Source organism: Euprymna scolopes, chromosome 5 (assembly GCF_053919585.1).
Source record: "Euprymna scolopes isolate OS-2025 chromosome 5, ASM5391958v1, whole genome shotgun sequence".
Taxonomy (NCBI): Eukaryota; Metazoa; Mollusca; class Cephalopoda; order Sepiida; family Sepiolidae; genus Euprymna; species Euprymna scolopes.
In genome coordinates, this window is record NC_136486.1 from 102,039,610 (window position 1) to 102,058,965 (window position 19,356).

Sequence of the window (19,356 nt, forward strand, 5' to 3'; positions counted from 1 at the left end):
GCTTGTTATATTGTGTACTATATTTATGGTTATTATCTTTGGAATATCCCGTTCCATTGCTTTTCTTTGTAAAGTTCTTGGTTGGTGCGTATGGTTTTCTAACTTTTCTTACATATGCCACTCCGGATTTTTCTATATTTTTGAATCCTTTTCTAGTGTAATGGCCCTTTCACAGTCCCCTGCTAGTTTCTGGAGGGTTAAATCTTGCTCAGATTCCAGCTTAGACAACACTCGTCTGCGTATTTCTGCATTTTTCGTGGAAACTAACCCTTGAGCGAAGATTAGACATTTAAAATCTTCTACCGTTAGTTCTGCAAGCTTAAAATTATCGCAGTTTTTATTGACAACTGATGCGTATGTCAAATAATCTTGGTTGTCCATCTTTCTTAGATTCATGCACATCCATCTTTTATGAAAAAGAGATATATTTGGATTAAATAATTCTTTTAGTAATTTTACAGCTTCCATGAACTCTAATTCCGCAGTTCTTTTAGGTAATATGTAATCTACGAATTTGCTGTGTTCTGATGTACCCAATTTTCTGAGTAAGAGGCTCACTTTCTGACTATTTGGCCAATTTTTACAGTCCAGTTGAAAAACATCCTCGTATCTTGTGTAGTATGCTTCAAAATTCTTCTCTTCCTCAGACAAATAATGAAATGTGTCCATGCTATTAAAAATAGTTGTATGGGAGAAATTAACACTGTCGACATTTTCTCGATTACTCTTTAGTAGTTCCAGTGTTTTAACAAAACGTTCATCTTGTCTTTCTTCATATTCCAATTGTAGTTTCTTATGCCTTTCTTCCTGTTCCAATTGCAGTTTTTTCTGCTTTAATTGCGCCATTTTCTGCTTTTCTTCTTGTTCCTGCTGCCATTTCAATAATCTGTCCTCTCTCTATTCCTCGCGATCAGCCTGTGCCTGTATTTGTGTTTGCAAAAGCTCGTTTAGTGTAGCTTGTCTGCGTTCATCTCGCTCAGCCTGTGCTTGTAAAAATTGCATGAACATTTTTGATAAGTCTTCCATGTTTTTTTTTTTTTTTTTTTTTTAGTGTGTAGTTAAAAAAAAATATTGTACCATGTACAATATACACCGGTTTGGGTTACAACAAAAAAGCAAATTGCTGCAAGCTCCTGTTTTCAATAATAATATCGCTGCTCACAATAATATATTCTTTTTGCGAGTCACGCTGCAAAAAAAAAATAAAGCAGGTTTATCTGGAATCACGAAATGGAATTGACTTTCCGTTTTTAGGCACTTACTAATAAGTAACTCTTTCCACAAAATAAAAGTTTTTTTTTTAATCGAGTCACAATTGAATAAATGTATGCAGTACATTTAGTTCTTTGAGTTTTTTTTCTCTCGTATGTTAGTAATTAAAATACCTCTTAAATTGCGATTACCTTTTTTTCCGTGACGTTTTACTGTATTATCCGTTATTCAGTGACAACTTCAAGAAAAAAAATCCTTTCCTTGAATTTTAGTTTTAGCTGTGGTATTTCCTTTTAGTACCGACGTCAACCAAAACATTAATTAAAAAGTCCTTTAGTTGTTGTTTTGTTTACGGAGAACAGTAATTAGAATCAACTGGTGAACTTTTTTCGTAGGTTACTCCCTTGCTTTTCGTAATACGGGTCTGACCTGTCGTTTTTGCGAGAGAACAAAGTTCGCTTTTCGTTTGCAAGTTGGTCCTTTAGTAAGATTTGTCGTGTAGCGACAAACAAAAATTCACTTTTACATTCGTTTGCAAGTCGGATTCCCAGAAAACGGCGTAACTTGTCGCTTTTGCAACGTTAGAGTTTTTTTTTGTCACTTGAGTTGAAACTTCTCTTTAGCGTAAAATCCGTTTGCTCGTCAACTCTTTGCATTCCTTAAAAAAATGGTCCACCTTTGCGTTGTACTTTTTTTTTTAAATAGTTCTTCGTCAAACTGTTATATTTGACGCTTCTTATCTCGTCGCCAACTGTTGTGGTTACAAGGTTGAACAATAATTAGTAAGGAAATACAATGAAGACGCAAACAACAAGATAACGCAATAATAAGTGTATTAAAGAAAAGGTAAATTTACAATATGTACAAATGACGGTGTCGAGTCAGAGAGTCTTGGTGGGAGGACATGTACGCTCTTCGGCGTCACTTCTGGTGGCATTTGAGTAAGACACACCAAGGCCAACCTAGGCTTGCCATTTATAGTGTTATGTTATTCGCATATGCAAGTAAGTGGTTGCCACCTCAACACTTAGAAAAGTTTGTTGCTATTTTAATACATTGTACATCATCTCCATCCTCCATCGGTATCTGCACTTTCAGGAAAACACTCAATTCAGTCTGCAGGGTCATAATATACAACACTAGAGCGATGAGATTTTCTGTCGTTATGTTCCATAAATTAATAATACAAATGAAAATATGTTTGAAGAAAAATAAAGCAAAAATAAAAAATAAAAAAAAAATTTAAATAGATAAACAAAATTAAAAGAATAATACAAAGGAAAATATTTAAAGAAAAATAATTAATGCACCATGACCTATATATATATATATATATATATATATATATATATATATATATATATATATATATAGTAATTTATAAAATATATATGGCGATTAAGCTACACTGAATATTCCGCGTTTCATCCACTCTAGGACTCTTCAGGCTTATGCGCGAATTTTGTGGTTGTTTATCGTTTTTATATGGTCCTCTTCTATTGAGATTTTAGTTAGCCAATCAGCTTTCTAGTGTCCACCGCGCCCTTCCTATCAGCCAAATAGCTCTACCTACGCATTGACCACTTTTGAAGTAAATACTTAAAGTTTGCGCATAAATCTATACTTTCGTATATTAATTTTATGTGAGTAAATTAAGTAGTTACATATATATATGCACACACACACACACACACACACACACACACACACACATATATATATATATATATATACATATATATATATATATAATATTTGTAAAGCAGTTAGAAAATAATCGTGATTGTTTTTGTGTCAGTTTAAACAGTCAAGTTTCTTTGTCGAGTTGAGAAAAGAGCCCAGTCAATAAAAAGTGTGTGTGGTTCTTTTTCTCTGCAAGTTCATATTATTTTTTGTTGTTGTTATTCTTTCGTCTAGGGGCTGGATAATGATCTGATCGAAGCTGGATGACTACACTTGCTGAACGTATTAGTGGATTTGTTGAATGTTTATCTGTAAAAATGTTCCACGGAACACGTTGGTTTTGACAGGCTAAAAAATGTTTCGCTCATGGACGTAACTGTAAACTAGGCAATGTCTTATTATTTTATGATCTGTTTTTGTATGGCGCTTTTATGAATACAAAAGAATGTTTATATTTTTTTTTAGATATATTGCTGAAGAGTGTCTAATTGTTTTTTTCTTATTCTGAGGTCATTGGTTCATATCGTATCTGCTAGATGGAAACGAAAAAATACAACAAGTTTTGGTTTGTGCAGCGTTTTAAAAAGTAAACTTTCTCCTTTATGTTTGTCGATATTTAGCATTTTAATCTAAATTTTTTCTAACCTATCAAGTTGTTTTAGTATGGCACTAAGAGAATTCATTGTACGCGCATGAGCAGATATATACAGAACGTTCGATTTTACATATGTCCTAATAGTCCTGCTGTAGAGCTCCTTTCAAGGCAGCATGCTACCTAAGAAACTTCCAATTATTGTACCCTGAGATGGTAAAATCTCTCCCCCAGTGCATTGCTGCAATTTTTAAGACATGAATTAAAAGTCTAAATAAAGTGTTTAGCGACATATAAGTTTATTCATCGATTTTTTATTTGTTTTTGATTCGCTGCGTTTATTTTAGATTGTCTTTGCTTCATCGTCTATTTCCAGTTTATTTATACATTAGAGCACATTCCTCCTATACATACACACGCGCACACACATACACACATGCACATCCACGCGCACACATATATCTATGTATAATGAAAATTATTGAAATAACATTCCAATTTGATGAAAAATGAAAACAAAAACCTACGCATATTCATCAGATTTTCGTTTTCATTTCAAGACTTTCCCATGATGATTAATTTGAAGAAATAACATAAAAGTATATTATTTTAAAAAATGTGGTAGGCTTGTAATGTGAATATATATATATATATATATATATATATATATATATATACATATTATATATATATATATATATATACATATTATATATATATATATAATATATATAATGCATACAATGCATATATATATATATATATATATATATATATATATACAAACATATATATATGCGTGTATGTGTGTGTGTGTGTGTGAAAAACGTATGTTAACTTCCAACGACCATATCCTCGTCCATTATTTTCTTCTCAAATTAAAAAAAATATATATAATGTAAGTTGACAATTGTTTTTTGCTTTTGTTCTTTTTTTTTCGCAAGACCAAAAGCCTGGGGTATAAACATTAAAATATTAAGATCATTCGTTCATGTACATAATTAGAAAAGCCAAAAATTAGTCTGGGAAGAAAATCCTCAAACCATATACATATATATATATATATATATATATATATATATATATATGTATATATATATATATATATATACACTAATAAACAACAGCTCTTTAAAATAGCCTAAAGAACTCTTCATATACAATTACTTATTCTGTTTTTAATTTTATACACACACACACACACGCACACACATATATATATAAATATATATATATATATATATATATATTGATTGATTGATTGATTGATTGATGGATTGCTACATATATTTAAGTGATTCATGGGAAAAAATTGATTATCCCGGAAATAAAATTAGAACTATTATGAATTCGTATAAACAAGTTGATTCAGCGATGGCAGAAAATTAATTGACTAATTTTGCAACGAAGAACTATTTTGTACATACAGTTTTAAAGTAAAACAACTTCTAAGTGTGTATGAATATATATATACATATATATATATATATATATATGCAAATGTATATATACATTGTTTTCATTTAATTATTCACTGAGACGTGTTTCGTCGCCAACTACTAATCTGACTGGCTGAATATAGCGAGATTCGAAATCGGGACCCCGTAGTAAGAAGCCTAAACACTTATCTCTCGTCCACCCATATACCACATATATCGCAATTTACGTAGATTTTATTATTTGTGATACGTTTTGATTGAATTCAATTATTTACGAAAGTGCGTATATATATATATATATATATATATATAAATATATATATATATATATATATATATATATATATATATATATATATATATATATATATATAATTGCATATTCACCCAGATCAAAACACAGTGCAACTTTGATGGGGCTACTATCTGGGACATAATTGCAGAGACTCTATATAGGGAGTTGAGCAGCAAGATATCTGTTTACATGACGCTTGAACTTCTGCATGTCAGCACAGTAAGAAATGCATGAGCCCGGAAGGGAATGCTAAATTCTAATAGTTCTGGGGAAGAAAATATTCGAGTAAAAGTTTTTCTGGCATCTGGAGATCTCTATTTTGTAGAGCTGAGATTTTGTTGCTCGTCGTGTTTGTCGGGAGTATTTACGTCAAGAGAGTACAAGGGCTTGTAGGTCCTCGGGTATCTACCATTAAAGTACTTGTTAAACAGGCAAAAGAATGTAACCCTTTGTCGATGGGACAGAAACTGAAGCCAAAATGACGGAATGACCTATTAAGTTGGCGACTCTCTTTTGAACACTGTCCAGGGGTGAGAGACTAGTTGTAGATGCACCAACTCAAATGTTACAACAATACTCCATACATGGACGAATGGTGGCTTGTAGAGGCACAAGGTACTTTCAGGCGTAAGTAACTTTTTGCACGGAAGAGAGAGACCACCTTACTCACAGCAACTGCCCCCCCCCCGATATATCTGTTATAACTCATGTTCTCTGAAAACGTTAAGCCGAAGAGTTTGAAAAGTACTTTCATGTAATGTATGTTTAGCCCTCGCTTTTAGTGGTTGAGAAGGTTTCTGGTAATTTTGAAAGGAAACAAGCTTAGTCTTGACAGCATTGCATGTTACCATCCAATTTTGTCCCTATTCCACTAAGGCAATGGCGGAATTTGACTAGATCTTTCTCTCAGGTTCCCGCCATTGCCTTAGATATGTGTTCCTATTTACTTGCCTCCCTACGAGGGCAGAGTTAGACACAAGGTCGGTTTTTAATGTGGAGAAAAATCCAGCTCCACAAAAAGGTACACTCTGGATAGCAACAAAAGTAAAACTTTACTCAATCTAGAAGGATTTCTCCTCCAGTTATCGAGGCCAGAAAAGGCAAAGTTCTTCTTGTACCTGTTATAGAGCGTGGCGTTATCAGCAGATATACTCATCTCAAGACAATTTTATAAGGGAAGTATTTGATAGTCTGCCTTATAGGTGTTGTCATTAATTCACTGCAGTTCCTTATAACTTAGATGCAATATGCAATGTTTGGGTTGTATATGAGGAAAAAGAAAAGGAGAGAGAATAGATATTTGTACTGTCATCTGGATGTATAATATTTAATGGTCATAGTTTGACAATTATAGAGAATGGTGGCTTCCTAGGTGTGAATGTCAACTGTGTCTACTTCCGGAATCAAAACAAACAAATTGAATAAGTAACTCTTGGATATATATTTTTAAAAAAATCCTTAATACGAGAACATGGAAACAGGTATGGGAAACGACGACACATGATAACAATCTAGATGCATCATAGTGTAAAACTTTGATTTATCGGCATAAAACTTAAGACGTAGGCAACGGCAATTACCTCAGCTAGTAGAAATTCAACGAAACACATTATTTGTGGACGCGAGTGTGAAACAACCACGGGCCATACGAGATAGTATTTACATATAAAGAAACAAAACACATTTACTTAAACGTTATCACTCTATCAGTCATCTTACATTAAAACATTGTCAACTTATCAAATCTCGCAGGTGTCAACAATAGCAAAACAGGAAAACCCGTACCTATAGTTATGTTTACGTATGCATAACGAAGGGAAGCTCGTAATATGTCTACGTAAACGTGCCAGAAGTAAATAGAGACGCCAAAAACATGAACTAATACATGTTTAAGAATTGTAGCATCTAATGTGTTTTCGTATTGTTTGGATTTATCTGACCACTGTTCTTATCTTGAGTGTAATTTCCACAACGTTTCAGTAGATGTAACCTCCGATCTTATGCAAGTGTATCTTCTCGAACTAGGGAATGTTTCTGTCGAACTCGGGAATTTGGATGGAATTTCGAGCGGAACCATTTATTTACTTCACGGGGGTAGCATGTTCTTTCTCCATCAGCCATGACTGTAGCATGCTCTTGTTTTTTCAGCTATTGTGTTTAATGTTGTATTTTTTTTTCTTCGTCGCTTTTTTATGTTTTGTTTTCTTTGTAGTTTTTTTGTTTGTTTTTAGGGACGACCACTATTTGAATCAATGCAATGGTACACGTTTGAAAGATCAACAATTTATACGAACTGACATTTTTTGACGTTTCTGATACTGCTATATCTATCATATATAATCATTTAACTATAACACGGGCAAAAAGCTTACGAATTATCGAACATGTGTAATTGTAGTCAACAGAATAAAGTAAAGAAGTCAAGGTGCAACAAATAATTGTAACCAAAGGCAAGATTGATTGCTCCTCTTCCTACCTAGATTATTTCGTTTGTGTTTTAAAATATTTTGGTATTTTTTTAGATTAGGTCCACCTCCACAATTTTCTTTTCAATGACATCTTTTGTAGGTTTTCGACTATGCTGAATACGAAAATCGCATTGAAATTTTGTAGAAATGATTAGTTATCGAGATATAAAAAGTTGTATTATGCATTGTATTCTTTGGCGGCCATCTTTTTACGCGCGTGCAGTGCCAGTCATAGATGAGTAAATTTGTTTATGGCGCGCACATGCGCGTAAAAATGATGTCCGCCAAAGAATACAATGCATAATACAATTTTTTATATTTCGATAACTAATTATTTCTACAAAATTTCAATGCGCATTTTCGTATTCAGTATCGTCGAAAACCCAGAAAAGTCGTCATTTAAAAAAAAATTGTGGAGGTGGACCTAATCTAAAAAAAAATACCAATATTTTTAATCGTTTTCTAGTTCCAAACAAACCGAGTGTCTACTTTATTTCGTTGGAACGAAAAAAAAAACAAAAATAAAACATGGCCACTATCGGCATTTCCCGAGGACTTTTCCTAATCTCTTAAAGATCCAAAATTGAGCAGAATACTGGGTGCTTATACACTTATATTAGTGTGCTATTTAAAAAAAAAAAAAGTATTCCATATTCAATTCAAGTTTTACAATAGCATTCTTATAAAATTGTTAAGTGAAGTTACAGCATAGTTACAAACATCCTCCCCTCCCTATTTTAAGAATGGCTTTCTAAATAATAACGTTATCATTTCAGCACGGTAACATAAGTACATAAAGACAGAATGCTGATAGAGAATCACATTTTTTGCATGTTTAGTAACGTTTATTTAATGCGTTTCTATCAGTGCTTATTTTAGTATGCCCTTTGAAGGATCCTACGACAACTGACCAGGTACTAGAATACACAAGAAAGGAGGGGGAAGAGGAGGAAGAGTGGGGAGGTAATGCCTGAGAGGATGGTGTCAGACCAAGCGAACATTTACAATCTTGCCCTTTGAAAGAGTGATTTTTTTAGCTGGGATGTTTAAAGGACCACGCAGGGATCGCCAATAATAACATAAATATCTTATTTCTTGTGTTGCTTTAGGGCAGTAGAGCGTTTTAATGGCATTCATTTTATTACGGTACCCTTTATCTTTATAGCTGATGATGTTGTCACCATCCTTAGGCGATTTACAGCTGCAAAACGACGCTAAATAACGATAGTCTGATTTCATGCAACACTCCTTTCTCTCGTTTTATTATCGTTATATATCATCAAAAGAGACTTACATGTACTAAACCACCTGTGAACAGTTGGGTCAGTATCCTTTTTTTATACATGTTAGTAAATGCACTTATTCATCAGGCAGAAAAGGCAATTATTTCTCTCAACAAAGTCTTGAAAGCTTCTATTAAACAAAAAACCCAAACAAAAACCCAAAAAGTTTTCAAGACATCGGTCGAATCCACCCTACACAATAGATCAGATTCTAGGATAATAAAGGTTACTGAATCTAAAAAAAAAAACTTGATTGATCCCGCATTAAAAATTCTACACACCGTTCACTGCGGTGAAACCATCGTTACCGTCGCTTCCGTTCTGTTTCGAGAGACACTGGATACCCTACATAAGAGTAATTGCACGTTTAATTGTGCAATCACCAACCGCACCTTTCCTAATTCGACACTGCATGATTACGGTAAATAGGAAACAATCCCGAGGTAAACAGAGGCCATATACAGCCCTTGGTATTCTTAAATGGTTACCCATTTAGTAATAATCAAGTTCCACGTCGCTTAACTTCAGTGATCTAGCGGAAACCGGTGTTTCAACGTGATTATAGCGTATAGACGTGAGAACATGTATTAAAGAAAACGCTTTATTATGCAGTTGTTTAACATGTATCGCGATACAGCGAATTTGCTAGAACAGTGCTGAAGTGGGCATTATTATGCTGAAATACAATTTCAAGTTGGAGTAAGACTCCTCCAAACAGATCTGACATATGTACCGAGTTTTAAGGTTAATCTAAGACAGAATAGGCCCTTTGAGGACTTTCTTTACGTCTTCTTCTTGTATTATGGCATGTTCATACTGTAGATGAAATCATGGCTAGTGTTCTCCATAGGCTTCGGTCCATGGTTTGCCCGATCCCTCTGAAGACATCACATGCTTTTGAACTTGCCAGAATACATGGGCTAGGTTAGCATTACCCTCCACAGCGCAGTGGCATCTGACTCGCCTGATTGCAGCTATCCGGTGTCGTTAGACCATCCGCATAGCTGCAGTGGAATAACGTAACTCTTAGTACCATATAACCGTTGATCTGCTAGAGATCCATCCTCCTCCATGGCCACCCAACGTCCTGCTGCCGACGTCATCAAAGTCACCTTCTTCTAGATGCATGTCTTAACTAAGACTAGAGATGCATCTCTCCCAGTGAATTACTGCGCCTCCAGATACCAACCTGGACATTTCTTACGACTCTGCGCGGTACATACAGCGTCTAGCTTTTCCAAATAGTCACCCACCTGGTACTGACCAAGCTCGTCGTTGCTTATCTCCGTATCGATAGTGAAATTAAAACCATGATTTTCAGTATTATCAGAGACTGTCCAGTCACAATGCACGAAATTAAACGCGAAGCACAAAAATTGGAAGTTTTAATGCTACAAACCAGAAAATGATGAATTTTCATCAACGTTGGAACAAAAATTCTAGACATGAGGTTAAGTAGAATTATATATTGATTTCAATCTTTGTTAGTGGATTTAAAGCTTTCTTATTTGTTACTTGAAAAGAAAAATGTTGAAGAGCTATTGAGAGGAAAGTAGTACCATTAAAACGAGCGACAATTTGTGTCTCAGGATTTATTTTTCTACATGATCTCCATTGTTCTAAATACTCTGTAGCCATTTTTTAAATGCCTTATTCGTAAATGTCCGGGTCCAGCTTGGTTATCTTTGTCGCTACACTGAAATCGACGAATCCATCTCATAACTGTGCTGACATACAACTATATCAGCTTTTTGAACAGCCAACAGGCGCCACTGAATGTTGAACGGTTTTATATTTTCGGCAGCGAGGGGAATTTAGTGACGCATATTTGCTTCTGAGACACGCCCATGACGGGAGTTGCTTTTCAGAACCATACACCGACAATATCTGCAACAGAGAGATGAAACGTTTAGGTCATGAATGCATATGTTCAATCATCATAACAATTCGATTTAATATATTCGGGCGAACAAAAATAGAAGGTATTACTTTTAGAACGGCTCCCTCCTCCGTAGCTCAACTTATTCTGTTCGGGTAATTAATGTTCTAGTTATATTTATTTATTTATTCTGCCTCGAAAGGGACAGACGACTGGACTGTTTTTACCTTGTGTGTGATCACCCCCTGCAACTATAAAAAAAAATCACGATATAAATGACAGTGCAATTTTAAAGTGTCCGCTTATGTATGTGTTTGCTAACTATCCCTGGTGCTAATAGATCAAGCCGTCTAAAGATACCGACTTCTTGACCTCAAATGCACAAACATTGATATTATTGTATTTTTGTTTGCTATTTTCTTTTCCAAAACCTAATCATTCCCAAAAGACAAAGAACATTTTTTCTATAAAACAACTATGCCTTGCACCATGAGTAAATAGTTGGAAATATAAAGAATTTGAAAGATAAGAACGTTTACCAAAATGATTGGAGTCGGCATTAAATAACCCGAAAGTCGTGGATGTTCCGTAAAACGAAGCAACCAAAAAGGCTATTACGTTTCTAAATTTTTTAAGGCGAGGAATTGCTTATTCGTATTATTTGGATTCTTCGGACTACTGTTCCCTTTTTGAATGCCATATCACAACGTTTTGGTCGATGTATCTTTCGATCTTCTTCAGGTGTGTCTTGTAGAACTCTTGGATGTTTTTTTGTCGAACTCGGGAATCTGGACGGAATTTCGCACGAAACCCTTTATTTGTTAACGAGGTAGTCCCCAAGGACCCGTGGCGCAATGGGTAGAGTATATGGGAAAAAAATCAATTGTAAAAAATGATATTCTCCTTAAGAGTGAAGGAATAATTCTCAGTGTGGGTGACGAAAAAAATACAATTACGAATTATTCAGGACCTCTGTCCAGTCATAGCTGACAGAACGTGAAGTAAATAAAGGGTTCCGTTCGAAATTCAATCCAGATTCCCGAGTTCGGCAGAAAAATCCCAAATTTGACAAGATATAACTGAAAAAGTTCGGAGGTTACATCAACCAAAACGTTGTGAAAATGACACTCAAGATGAGAACAGTAGTCTAAAGAATCCAATTATTAAGTATTAGCTTAAATAATTTTTTGCGTTCTTCAATTTTGCATAACAAGAGAACATATATAGTATTCTCATTCTTGCAGATATTTCATCTCAATGATCCTCACAAACCAAGCAGCATTGATTGGTATTTCAAAGCACGAAGTCGGAATGAGGTAAAAACAGTTATTTATGCAAAGGACACCCAGGACGGAGCAGAGGTGTTTACAATCAGCTAATGGCTCTTAATCAGATGATTGCCGACCAACATGGCGAATAATAAAAATAAAAAAGTCTGCTATTTCGATCAGGATTAAAACAATCCGCACAAGATCGGCCGTGTTTCATTTTGGTATTAATTCCGGGCTTAAAGATATGGCCGAGTCGTTCGGTACGTTTAGTTCTTAGTTATTTGAAAGAAAATGTGATTTTATTGTTTTGTTTTATTGTGTTATGTTTTTTTTTTTTTTTTATATTTGTATTATCTTTATAGTCAGCATGCTTGCGATTACTTGTAGCAGTGATGTTTAGTATAAGATTTGAGATCAGCAGCGAAGAATGATCTAGAAATAATCTGCTTTGGTCATTCTGACTCATGAGACAAGCATTTCTTGTTAGGTTATTTAATGCCGAAGTACATTGCTTAATTCGTATAAAACATACATTCTAAGTCAACGGACTATAATATTTGTGAGTTTAAGCACTTCATTGTATAAGCTTAATTAAATAAACTTAAGTTGCTTGTCTCTCAATAGCTAGGGGTGTAATAAAAGCAAGGTATAGTTTAGATTCATACGGATATATACTATACTATACTAAAAATAAGGTATAGTTTTTATTCATACAGATATATACTGCATTGTACTAAAAATAAGGTATAGTTTAAATTCATACAGATATATACTGTATTGTACTCAAAATAAGGTATAGTTTAAATTCATACGGATATATACTGTACTATATTAAAAATAAGGTATAGTTTAGCTTCATACAGATATACACTGCACTATGCTAAAAATAAGGTATAGTTTAAATCCATACGGATATATACTGTACTATACTAAAAATAAGGTATAGTTTAAATTCATACAGATACATACTGTACTATATTAACAATAATATATAGTTTAGCTTCATACAGATATATACTGCACTATGCTTAAAATAAGGTATTGTTTATATTCATTCAGATATATACTATACTATACTAAAAATAAAGTTATAGTTTAAATGCATACGGATATATACTGTACTATACTAAAAAATAAGGTATAGTTTATATTCATGCAGATATATACTGTACTATACTTAAAATAAGGTATTGTTTAGATTCATACGGATATATACTGTACTATAGTAAAAACAAGGTATAGTTAAGATACCTTCAGATATATACTTTGTTCATACAGATATATACTGTACTATACTGTTAAGCACAATAATATTAATATTTATTAATAGTTCTTAGTTTTAACAGACACGTTTTATATGTTATAAACATATATTGTATATAATATATAAAATATGTCTTAACATGTTAAAAACATGTATTGTAATAATTATGGCAAGGATAACAGAATATACTCATCGCCTTTTTGACTTTAGAGTATATATCTTACTCAGACACACTTAATCAACTGAAAACCACATCGCTCTATACAAAAACATATCGGATATCAACGGAGATATACTCGAGCGTCAACACAATGTAAAGAATATTCTGTTGTCCAAGCCCGACTAATAATATAATATGTTATAAATGTATATTGTAATAATAGATATAACATTATATCTTAATATTTGTTTTAGTTCACAAATATTATAGTCCGTTGACTTAGAGTGTGTGTTTTATACGAATTAATTGTTTGTAATTATTTTGGCATTAAATATTAATATATTAAATACTTCAATGCATCTTATCATAAGAAAGTTTGTGCAATATTTCAGCTTGAGTGGAGCAGTAGTCTCCGAGAATGACAGACATACAGTCCAAGAGAAATAAATAGATGTATTATATATAGTGATTGAACATTAGATTATGACATTTATGTGTTTACTGTAGCCTATCATCCTTCCTACAACTTTGTTATATATATATATATATATATATATATACATATATATATATGTATATGTATATATGTATGTATACATACATACATATATAGATATATGTATATATATATATATATATATATATATATATTATAACAAATAATTCTGTTCGAGTGGGTGTTCGCAAATCTCAATAAAACAAATTTGTAGGAAGGATGCTACCCCTATAACAATTTCAAAAATAAAAGAACGGATAAAAACATGTAATCGGTAAAAAAAAACGTGATACCTTCTCCACCAGATATTTCGGCAGAAGGGATACAAAGAGAAGAAACTATTCTCCAGATATTGAGCAATTTTTGTAGCCCGTGCTCTGGAAAAAAAACCTCAAAAGTAAATAAATAAAAATGAATCAAAACAACTTTGGTTTCAATAAAAATAGCAGCGAATTTCCGTGAGACCGCAAAAAGAAAAAAATAGCCAATAGGCAGGCTCGAACCTGAGAAAGGTACCTTGGAAACTGTATTGCCGCTGTCCTAAGAAAACTCATTATTTTATGAGCCTGAAAAAATTACATTTATAAACATTAACGCGTGCGTTAGTTTTTTTTATTTTTTGTAATGACAATTTTTTATTGGCTTTTTTTTTGTAAATAAAGGAAATTTTCGATTTGCTTTATTCTTGGAGGGCGGGGTGGGGGACTTTTTCGGTTTGCTTTTTTTGGAGGGAGAAGCCTTTTTGTTTCTGAAAGTGTGTGCTTTGAATTCAAACTTACGTTTAAATTCGAAGTAGTCAAAGATTCTCTAGTAAATTTAACCACTAAAAAATGAAGATCTACCAAAAATTAATTCCAAAAACAATTAAATGAAATCTTTCGTTATTTTATGTTTCTAATGTAACCCCCTCCCCAATAAACAATTGAATTTGTCATATTTTGGGGTTAGTTTTGTTTATGAAATTGTTAGGTGAAAGTACAGAATAGTCTCATAAAATTAATTGAATTTATCGCTATTTTATGTTTCAAATGTAATTCCTGCCCCCCCCACAAAAAAACAAAGACAAAAACAAATTGCATTTGTCATTTTTTGCTAGAGGTGACATGTCTCATTGAACGCTTGATTGGGAAAAAAGTGGGTGCTCATTTAACGTTAAATTTATATAGAAAGTGACCCCTCACTGTAAAATTTATTTTTTTTTAATTACTTCTTTCATATTATTTATAAGGGGTGTGTAAACCTATGAGACCGAAACATGTAGATCACTTTTTTAAAGTTAAACGATGCTTGGTCACGTCGTAAAAACTGACTTTTTTTAGTAAGAAAGTTAAGTATATAATCGATGAGATTAACGTGAAAAAAGGAAAACCGTGTAAATTGTGAAATTTAGAAGGGGCAGTGGATCTTCATTATTTTAGGTGTTAAACGACACTGGGCCACGTCGCAAAAATTTACCGATCCTGTATAGCCGTTTAAAGAATAATAAAAACAAATGTTTTGCATTTCTCCCATCGTTTGATGCAGCTCTGGACACCGTTTTTGTAGAACACCCCAGGTTAGTCCTCCAACCACGACGTGACTTCAGAAATCAAGGCTGCATCATCTGGGAAACGCTTTCCTTTAAAAAAAAAATTCATGGCTGGGAAGAGGTGAAAGTCAGAGGGTACACAGTAAGGGGCTAGGGAGGATGGGGAGAATTTCATAACCACAAGCCCGTGCTTCTGATCTGACGACATGCGAGTTGTGGACCGGAGCGTTGTCCTGCAGGAGGAAGGTACCTTTGCTGATCTTGCCCTGCCTCTTGATTTTGATAGCTTCCCTTATTTCCTCAAAAGTGAAGCATAATAGGCTCCTGTAATTGTGGTACCCTTTGCCAGGAAATCTGTCATCACTACTCCATTCTGGTCCTAGAAGACTGTGAGCATGACCTTGCCAGCGAAGGGCTGCACCCTTGCCTTCTTTGGAGATGGTGAGTCCAAGTGCTTTCACTGCATTGACTGGGCTTTAGTCTCTGGATCATAGTGATGAACCCAAATTTCATCCTGTGTAATCAGTCTTTTGAAAACTTTGATTCCTCTTCTTGGCACATCTCCAAATTAATCCTCGAGCACTCAACACGTTCTCGCTTCTGGAATGGTGTGAACAACCTGGGAATCCATCTGGCAGACACTTTATGCATATGCAAATGGTCAGGAATAATTTTTTCTACAGAATCCATACTAATCTTGACATCTTGGGCTATTTAGCGAACAGTAATGCGCCGATCTTCCAAAATGGCAGGCTCAACTTGACATCAATGGCAGAAGGGAGGGGGGCCACCAGGTCTTGGGGCTGTTTCCACAGACTTCCGGCGACGTTTGAATTCACGATGCCAACGTTTTACAAGGTCATATGATGGGGCATTATCACCATAAGTTTCTTTCATTTCATCAAAAGTCTCCTGTTGTGTGTGTTCTTTCAAATACAAAAACCGGATCACTGCTCGACATTCAACAGGCTCCATTTTACACCTGACTCAGTTCAAACACGTGTAAAACAGAAACCACAATTAGTTCACAGCCACTTAACCCGTAGAGATATAAATCATTGCACCTGCAAAATTTCAGCTAGATCAGACAACTGGAAGTGGATCAGGGACATTACTTATTACACGCCACTCGTAAGCCTCAAATCTGAACGTGGATTGCATGAAATAAGTTGCTTTACCAGAACTGCCGTCTTTAAAACTCTCTTCCGTTGATCTGTTTTCCAGCTGACTACAATATGATTGGCCTCAAATCCATTGTTTTTTTTTCTTAGCCGCTCCCTTAAATAATCAAATAATATCAAATTTCCACTATTAGCGATGACTTAAGTTTTAGTGATGACTACCGCATCGTTATTATCCTCGAGTGGCATTCAAGACTTAAAAGTGGTTGCTTCTTTGTAAAGAAACAAGAAAAAAAATAGCAATTCCATGAATAAATATTTATTGTTTAGAGGAATCAGAACCAGTGATTGTATCGGACTCAAAAATTAAGAAGGAAATAAGTAACAGTTTTTTTTAATCGGGAAAGATTTCGGAATCGTCCCATTACTAATTACAATCCTCTTATTTTGAAATCTGTCTACATACAAACGAAAAAACCCAACTGGTGGCGACGTTTCTTCGAGAAATCTTTGAGAACACATAATCAACAAAATGATTTCGGCATATTTCTTGTATTCTTTGTTTGAAGAATTGAAGAAAATTTTACATTCATGTCAAAGTTGATACGCCATCCTTATGATGCGTTTGACTCTTTGCAACAACGTTTGTTTAGCACGCACACACACGCGCCATATATATATATATATATATATATATATATATATATATATATATATGTACACATACAATATATATATATGTATACATACATACAACACATGTATGTATATATACATACGTATATATATACATACATGTATATGTATATATATACATGCGTATATATACACATACATATATATGCATATATACATACGTATGTATATAACATATATATACGTATATATATACATACATATATACATACGTATATATATACATATATCATATATATACATATGTATATCATATATATACATACGTATATATATACATACAACACACACATATATATATATGTATGCATATACATACATATACCCATACGTATATTTATGCATACATATATATATATATATAACATATATATATATATACATATATATGTTATATATATATATATACATATATATATATAACATATATATATATATACATTTGTGGATATACATACAACACATATATACCTATGTTGTATATATATATATATATATATATATATATATACATACAATATATATATATATATATATATATATATACATATTGACATTTATATATATGTATGTATAAACTTTCAGCTACGTAAATATGACATCTATAGAAATGGTGATGGACGTTTCTATGCGAATATTTTTTATAAAGTTTTTTACGGGTCTTTGGATGGTTTGTCATATCTTTATTTGCAGGTTTCGTTGTTTTTGTTCATGCGTCAACATGTCAGTAGAGATCAGTCTGCAAAAAACAAAAACACAAAAAAAAAACAAATAAAAGACACGCACTAATAAAAAAGGAAGCAAAAACAACATATCTATATTTGCATCGTTGAGGAAGATGAATAATTGCGCTCACACAATTCCTCCTTGTATATCAAAGCTTAGTTTACTTTTATTTCGTTTGCTCTGAAGTATTGATAATAAGTGCATGTTGGCAGACTCTTTTTGTTATTTCCTACAAACGCGAACACACCCACACATTTAGTATACATATTACTACACCAAATACAAACATATACATATACATTATACACATTGGTCTACCAAGCACGAACGCATACATTTAACGTATACATGTTGGAACGCCGCCTGCGAACATACCAAAAATACGAACACATGCATATACACTGCTGATCAAAAATTTAATACCACTTAAAAACATTTTAAAAGGAACCCTTTTTAAGGATAAATTTTAAACTCTTCCAACTTAAGGTTACTAAGTACTACAATATTATGGAGACAGAAAGGCACATTCCAAAAATTTTATTTAAAAATTTGCATTTTTATTACATAAGGCTTTTTACACATAATTCCAAGTTATAAGACAAAGGGTAGAAATTGTTAGATTTATGGCAATTCTAATGTTTTTAGTTCAGTTAGAGATAAGCAATCAGTGTGTAAAGGTGTTACCATGCCTAAAGCAAGAAAACTAACCGAAGTTGAGCGCTCTTGAATTCTAGGATTCCATAAACAAGGTTTGTCACAGCGAGCGATATCAGCTAACGTAAATTGCAGTAAAACTGTTATTTGCAACTTTCTAAAGAACACTGAAAATTATGGAAAAGCAACATCCTTTGGTAGCCCCCCCCAATTTCTCCTGCATTGAGTAGGAGAATAAGACGGGTTGTTATGAATGACAGAGGACATTCTTCTATTCAAATTAAGGCGGCTACATACCAACCAAACCTGGGACAATGAAGTGGAAGAAAGTCCTGTTTTCTAATGAGAAAAAAATTCAATCTAGATGGTTCTGATGGCTTCCAGCGATATTGCCACGACAAAAACATGTCACAAGGCAAAAGTTGGAAATGAGTTACCTTAGCGAGCAAGATTCCAAAATTATGGATTGGCTATCGCAAAGTCCTGACTTAAATCCAATAGTAAATCTTTGGAAGATCTTAGGAGTGACAGCTACGGAAAGAAATCCCACTAACACGGAGGATTTGTGGGTGAAGCTTCAAGAAGAATG